Consider the following 8,247-nt stretch of genomic DNA (forward strand, 5'->3'; position numbering starts at 1 on the left):
AGGAGCCCTCTCGAACGCCACCCTCCACGCGTCGGTAGCCCCCCGGGATCTCTAGATCGGTCGGCGCCGGACCGCGAATTTAACCATCCGTAACTCCCGAACCCAGGGGGCTATCGACGCGGGGGTGGTCTCATTCGAAAAAGAGCCTTGAGACATACACTCGATTTGCGTTCGAGAGGGTTCCTCGAGCTGAAGGGATCCCCCAAATTTGGTGCGGAATTGCCGCACCGTTACAGAGATATGGCCGTTCAAAGTTTCAATGGTATTCCATAGACTTAAGCTTTAAAGCGTTTCATCCAGGTCGCCAGTAGCAAACAATGGAGCGTGCTCTGCTGGACAAACTAAGTAATTACACCATTTCAAACACTTTATCTGCATTATATGTTCTGTAAAAAACAAATTTCATATCGGCGGCATATTCGCCGATATCGATATATCGGGCGACAGGCTCATATTGCCCGATAATTTCGGCAAAACGATATATCGGTCGGGCTCTAGTTTATACATCATAAAAAAGCTTTCCATTGATGTACGGTTTGTTAGGATAGGACAATATTTGGCTGCGATTTGAAGATCTGAAATCTGAGGGTGCAAAAAAATCTAAATATTGAGAAAATTGCCTTTAAAGTTGTCCAAATTAAGTCCTTTGCAATGCATATCACTAATCAAAAATTACGTTTTGATATATTTACAAAATATCTTCATGGAACATGATCTTTACTTAATATCCTAATGATTTTTGGCATAAAAGAAAAATCGACAATTTTGACCCATACAATGTATTATTGGCTATTGCTACAAATATACCCCAGCGACTTAAGACCGGTTTTGTGGTCCAGGGTCATATATATACACTGTGTTCCAAATTATTATGCAAGTGACATATCAATAGGATTTCGGTACAATTCGGTACAATAGATTTTTTGTTTTAGATTTTTGTTTTGATTTTCACATCATTTCAGGTAACTGGTATCAATCTCAGACAATAGTTTGCCAGGTCTTCTTAGGTAAATGGAAACCCTACTTAAAGAGGTTGTTCCACATTATTAAGCAAGTCACAGTTCTCATGCAATATGGTGAGAAAGATCTTTCTGAAGATGTAACCAAACCTAACAAAGAGAAACCTGCACAGTGGCTGTAGAAACACATTTTTCTGTTTAGCACCATGGTATTTATGCAGCATGGGATAGTGTGTTGTCCTGCATGAAAATCCTTTTATTTCCGAGAGCACTATTCTTCATTTTATACCACAGCAGAAAATGGTCAGTTATGAACTCCTCATATCTTGCAGAAGTCATTTTGACACCCTAAAATGACCTTATATCTCACTTCACTTCCCAATGTTCCAACCCAAATCATCACCCACCACCTCCTTGCTGATGTTGCAGTCTCATTGGAATAGGATGGCCATTCATCAACTATCAAAAATCCATTTATCTGGACCATCCATTGTACTGCAGCATTGATAAGTGAATAAAACTATTTAAAAACAAGTCTTCATGTGTTTCTACAGCTACTGTGCAGGTTTCTCTTTGTGAGGTTTGGTTAGCAGTGACTGAAACGCAGATTTACACACAACTGTCAGTCTAAATGGAGAGGATCTTGAGACTCCAGTAGCTTCAAACACCTGTTTGCTGCTCAGCAGTGGCTTTTTTTACAGCTGCCATTACAATACAATTAATTTGTTTGACAAACTTTCCTTAATAAATCTTTATCTGACCAAGATCTTCTGTGCTCTAAGTCACAAATCTTTTGACAGTTCAATAATCTCTATTTGCTTTTCGCTTTTGTTTTGATGCCTTTTGCAAGAAATTGCATTGTTTAATTATTTTCATCTTCAGAAAGATCTTTCTTCCTCACCATATTGCATGAGAACTGTGACTTGCTTAATGATGTGGAACAACCTCTTTAAGTAGGGTTTCCATTTACCTAAGAAGACCTGGCAAACTATTGAACAAACCTGTCTGAGATTGATACCAGTTACCTGAAATGATGTGAAAATCAAAACAAACAAAAATCTGACTCTTTATTGTACCGAAATCCTATTGATATGTCACTTGCATAATAATTTGGAACACAGTGTATATATATATAGATAGATATTATCTATTGAACTTTCAATTATATTTTGCATTTTATTTATTAGGATTTTCATTTCCATGTCTTTTCCAGGCATAGAAATCACAGTTTTAAGATTCGCTGATATTTCCAGGTTTTCTATGACAGTGGGAACCCTGGAATTTCCCTTTCCCTTAAAGGGATAGTTCACCTAAAAATTAAAATTATGTCATTAATTACACACCCTCATGTCGTTCCAAACCAGTAAGACCTCTTTTGTGCACAAAAAGTATTCTCGTAGCTTCGTAATATTACGGTTGAATCCCTGATGTCACATGGGGAAGTCGTGGCCTACTGGTTAGAGAGTCGGACTCGTAACCCAAAGGTTGCGGGTTCGAGTCTCGTACCAGCAGGGATTGTAGGTGGGGGGAGTGAATGTACAGCGCTCTCTTCCACCTTCTATACCAGGTGTGGCGAATGTCGGTCCTGGCGAGCCGCAGCCCTGCAGAGTTTTGCTTCAACCCTAATCAAACACACCTGAACAAGCTAATCAAGGTCTGAACAGTTATTAGGAAGCTACAGGCAGGTGAGTTTTAATTAGGGTTAGAGCTGAACTCTGCAGGGCTGCGGCTCTCCAGGACCGGAGTTCGCCACCGCTGTTCTATACCATGACTGAGGTGCCCTTGAGCAAGGCACCGAACCCCCAACTGCTCCCCGCAGCAAAAAATGGCTGCCCACTGCTCCGGGTGTGTGTTCACGGTGTGTGTTCACTGCTGTGTGTGTGCACTTTGGATGGGATAAATGTAGAGCACTAATTCCGAGTATGGGTCACATGTCACTTCACTTATACAGTGGCCGAGAAGTGCAAAACAAATCACAATTCTGAAAACAAAATAACAAATTACAAATGCAAATGCAAGTCTAAAAAACTAAAAAACAATTCAGAAAGCATAACAACAATTCAGAAAACATTATAACAAGTCAGAATACACAACGACAAATCCGAAAACAAATTAACAAGTCAGAAAACACAACGACAATTCAGACAAACCTAGGATTATTTTACCGATCTCCTTGCTACGTCTCTGGACGTTGATCGTATAAGGACTCTTGCTGTCTAAGGGAGGGTCAGAGAGCTCTCAGAATGCATCAATAATATCTTAATTTGTGTTCCGAAAATGAATGGAGGTCTTACGGGTTTGGAACGACATGAGGGTGAGTAATTAATGACAGAATTTTCATTTTTTTGAGTGAACTAACCCTTAAATTTACAGAAAACAAACATCAAACCAACCAAAACCAAAACAGTTTGAATTAAAATAACAGTCCGTGCTTTAACATATTCATTCTGAGATTTCAACTCAAACACATGACCACAGCTCAAACACTGCAACCGGTGCAACCTGCAAACTAGCAGCTGTTCCTGGAAACATCACAGTGAAACAAACAAGAAAAGAGTACTTAGTACTACAACAGCAATGCAGTCCAATTAAAAAGTAGAAACAATGCACAAAAAATGTAACATACAGATCATCCATAATTACATATTACAATCATATTTATTGTGTAAATACCAGAAAAACATACTTCACAAACCCTACACATATGAAACTGGGCTGGTATGAATTATTTGAAGAACAAAAGCTTGATGGTGAAGCTGTGAGGTGGCCTACACTGTGCAGACTGTGGAAGAAACAGACACTGAGCCACATAAAAGCATCTTCACTATCCTCAGCTCTTCCAACTCTCTCTCTCTCTCTCTCTCTCAGTCAGTCCCCCTCCCCCAGTCCTCCTTCACTCTCATCCCCTCCCCCTCCAGCTGTGGCGCCTGGCCTCAAGATCGGCCCTGACAGACGGCTTCCCCTGCTCTCCTCCTCTCTCATCCTTCCTCTTTAAATAAGTATTGCCTGGAACTCTGATGAACTGGGACCTTTTAAGGTGGAATTTTAGGATATAATTATTTAATTATGATTTCTTGGACAAAGAAATTAGTAATACATATTATGAATTACTTCTCATAACTACAGTTAAAATGACCATAATAATAATACAAATAATAAAATAGGGATAATTATTGATCATTTTCATTATTATGCTACCTTCTAATTATTTGTATCGATTCTGTGACTAAATACACCGAACACGCTACTTTCATATTCATTTATAAAGGGTGGGTAATAAATATGCCCATGCAATATGTGAAGTGCATTCGCTGTGCATAGTCTGTACAGACAATAGACACCTTGAAGCTCAGCTGTGCAGGCAGAGATAATAAAATGACACGAATCTACTTTTCTGCTTTTCCAGACAAACATTCATGAGACTAAATGACAAATAGTAAGAATACAAGAAGTTATCTGCACAAAACATCAATTAACATGTCATGTGATATATTATAAACGAAATATAAAATAAATCGTCTATTTTAGTTATTATTATTTGTTTACAAGACAAATAGGGATGGCCCCAATTTCAAATTATATTCAGATGCACTTTCTAAACATCAGATTATTTCCGCTCACCTGCGCGCGCTCTCTCTCTCTATCCCATGCATCAGCCAGGCCATGCGTAATTACATTAATCTATTTCTCACGCACAATGGTTTTTCCTACATCTACACGATTTTATCCTACTTCCAATGACAGAAAACCCCGCAAAACGTCCAGAAAGCAGCCTGAGAGAGAGAGAGAGAGAGAGAGCGCCATTAAAAATAGAGCGTCAAATATAGAGCACCGTTCCACATGCGCGTGTTCATGTTTACGAGCAGCGTTGCATTGCGCGAGCTCTTCCTTCCTTATCTCCTAATCTCACCGCGAAATCAATGGCACGTAAAGACATTTTAAATGTATGAACACTCACCGAGTTCCCAGCGCTGGAGCGGAATCGTTATCAGCAATGTCAAGAATAGCGTATCAAACTCGCTTCCGTGCCTCAGACCGGCCGCTTCTGAAAGCCCCGCCAGCCCTGAGAGCCACGGCGCGCTCGCGATACCACCGCGCGCTCCGCAGCCGCTACTTCGTCCCCTTTCTGTCGTCATGGCAACTAGGCGCCTAACATCCTCCCTTTGCCATAGTCATAAACTGATGCAGAGCCTGCGGAATCATTCACACTACAGTAGCGTTTAGAGCAGCCAAGACTCCCAAAACGCTATGAGTAGTAGTAGCCTATTTTTTAAATCAGCTAGAACAAATCGCCATCCTAGTTGTATAGACTTAAAAAATCCTCAGAAAAAAGACGCATAAAATATGCATGCGTTTTCTCATGTGGGCATGAAACCGATTTCGAGTTCTTTCTCGGTGTTTAAATAATGTAAACAAATACTGCAAACAACAACACCGATAAATAAACAAACAAAGAAAGAAAAAAAAACTGGTATAGACTACATTTATATAAGGTTAAAAAAACATATTTTAAAAGAAAACATGTAAGTGTATACTGTAAAATATTGTAAAACGAAACAGAAGTAAAGTATGAATAATACCTTATCATCATACCTGTCAACCCTCCCGTTTTTCCCGGGATTCTCCCGTATTTTACCATTCTATCTCACTATCATCCCGTTTAAATATTTTCCCGTATTCCTGCCGTATTTTTAATGTTTCTATAAAAAAATGTTTTTTTATGTTTTATATGTTTGCTACATTCGCCTCCGGTAAAACTACCGTAATTTGTATGGCCCAAACCTCATTATATGAAAAATGAACACAAAAAAAATTCCAGATTGGTTCCAAAAGTTGCCAGATCTTGTATGAAATACATCCTTCTCACACAAATGACACATACAAATTTCAACCCATTTGTCCCCTCAACTTGGCAACCTACAACAGTGATGAGTACCGCGGGAAGGAAAGGATCACTGGTAGAAATGGGACAGGAGGAGAAGACTCGGGTGGTGCTCCGGTCAAAAAAACAAATATACATGAAAATTTGAGATATAGCTTACACTTCAAAAGGCTATGGTTTAATTGATTAAATATGAGCGCTGCAAGTTGCAAAATCTGGTGCTGCGCTGGTTTGTTTACTGCGGTTACCGGGGAAATGGCTATATTCCTGGTGAAAAGCGAAAGAATGAAGAGAGAATGAATTTGCATTTTTCAATTTTTCAATAAGCCCTTCTGCTTTTTGTTTTAGTCCAAAGCCAAAAACTACCCTTATTTTTACGCAGAAAACGTGCAGTTTGATATACACGGAGTCTAAATAATTGTTTGATAATAATTGTTTAAATTAATATAATAATAATATAATATAATAATTGATACTTTTGCCCCGCCCCAACGTCAAGCAGATTTGTTTCAAACAGGGTGTTGTTATATAATTTAATTACACTTGGCGGATAATAATTAACAACTAATAATGTAAAATATTTAATTTTTAAGGGCAAATAAATAAATAAATGCCTGTCCCCAGCTCTTGAAAACACTAATTTGGGTAAATTTTATACAAAGGGCTTCTCCATATTTAAACACCCTAGCTTGTGTGTAATCACATTGTCTGAAACAATTTTTATAGAAGCTTGGAGAACAATATTTTAACTGATGTGTATAACATTAAGAATATCTCTGAATAATTGGGGTATTATCGAGCTAGATATTATACGCTGCCCCTTTTTTTATAAAAATTCAGGCACTTTATTGTGAATCATGGAAAGCCCACCACCACTTTATATTTTAGTAAGTAGAATACTATTAAATCAATCACAAAGCGTTTCATGTGCACTGACACACCTATGTCATATAGATTTAAATAAAAAACACTGATTTTAATGCCACAAAAAGCACAATAAAATCCAAGAAATCAACCAAATGAAAGATCACATGTCCAAAAACTCAAACAGGCCACATTAAATAGAAAGGCAAACCAGTAGAAATATTGAACTCTTCTATTATCAACAACACAAACACTGAACCATCAGCACACATCAGTTTATATTTTAGTAAGTAGAATACTATTAAATCAATCACAAAGCGTTTCATGTGCACTGACACACCTATGTCATATAGATTTAAATAACAGAAACACTGATTTTAATGCCACAAAAAGCACAATAAAATCCAAGAAATCAACCAAATGAAAGATCACATGTCCAAAAACTCAAACAGGCCACATTAAATAGAAAGGCAAACCAGTAGAAATATTGAACTCTTCTATTATCAACAACACAAACACTGAACCATCAGCACACATCAGCACTGCCTAAATGCTTCTGAGCACTAAGCCATAAGGCACATTAGTTTCATTAGCTTTCACTTTGCTATAACAATAACTCATCAGTGGTGGTGCTAGTCACTTGTCATATGATCACTGAGAAGGAAGCTTCACTGACCATGGAGTGCATATACTACATGCTTTCAACCAGGCAAACTAAAGAAGTAGATGATTTCAAAAGGTGCATTTGGTTAAAGCCCCCCATTCTTGGCCTTATCGTTGAACTAGAGGATAATCTCAACACTGCGATAATCTCAAGACTGAGTCCTAGCACTGTACAGAGTTGAAAGAAGCTTCCGAAGAACTCTCAGAAGAACGCTGGGAATGTGTAGCACTCCCTGAGTCGGTAGTGTGTGTGTGTTTGGGGGGGGGGGGGGTCTGGCTCGTGTACCACCCACACTCACACACTATCACATGCTGGCGAGTGTACAGACAGTGTAGTCAAGTATCTGCTGACTTGCTCTGTCCAGGATAATGTTGTTAGATACACAAGCAAAAGATTAACCACTATGTAAACTGGACAGTGAAATAAGATTCAGGAAAAATCTTTGCATGAAAAGGTTAAGCCATTGGGCAGTGAGGCAATAAATTACATTTTGGCCCCTTCTATATCAGCACTTTGCTGCTACAAGAAAACTACAAGTACTATAAAAGTACCATCACAAAGCACACACACACTGTTTCCATGTTTTATGGGGACATTCCATAGACGCAATGATTTTTATACTTTATATTTATATTTGTATATTTTCTATCCCTTTTCTATCCCTTCCCTTTATTTTCTATCCCTAACCCTACCCCTAAATCTACCCCTTACACAAAACTTTCTGCTATTTTAGATTTTCATTTCATTTATAAGCCTGTTTCCTGTTGCCTGTTTCTAAAAAAACGTTCCCACAAGGTTCAAATGTACTGGTATAACCTTGTGGGGACATTTGGTCCCCATAACACAGGGAATACCAGGACCCCCCCCCCCCCCCCCCC

At 38.7% G+C, this 8,247-nt stretch overlaps 1 protein-coding gene across 7 annotated transcripts in view; it reads right to left on the reverse strand.

Annotated features, from left to right (window-relative positions):
• The window catches only part of scml4 (Scm polycomb group protein like 4), a 37,543-nt gene that overhangs the window by 19,696 nt on the left and 9,600 nt on the right, over positions 1-8,247 (reverse strand). For 2 of the 7 annotated variants that reach the window (XM_016293276.1, XM_016293273.1), the window contains exon 1: positions 4,918-5,031. The exons of 4 other annotated variants lie outside the window; for them this stretch is intronic. The gene's annotated coding sequence lies outside the window, so the exon portion shown is untranslated. Of the gene's footprint in view, positions 1-4,580; positions 4,689-4,917; positions 5,032-8,247 lie in introns of those variants that run through there. One more of the 7 variants, XM_016293275.1, reaches the window with a different exon arrangement.

The sequence above is a fragment of the Sinocyclocheilus grahami genome, unplaced genomic scaffold (genome assembly GCF_001515645.1).
Source record: "Sinocyclocheilus grahami isolate Dianchi unplaced genomic scaffold, SAMN03320097.WGS_v1.1 scaffold301.1, whole genome shotgun sequence".
Lineage (NCBI taxonomy): Eukaryota > Metazoa > Chordata > Actinopteri > Cypriniformes > Cyprinidae > Sinocyclocheilus > Sinocyclocheilus grahami.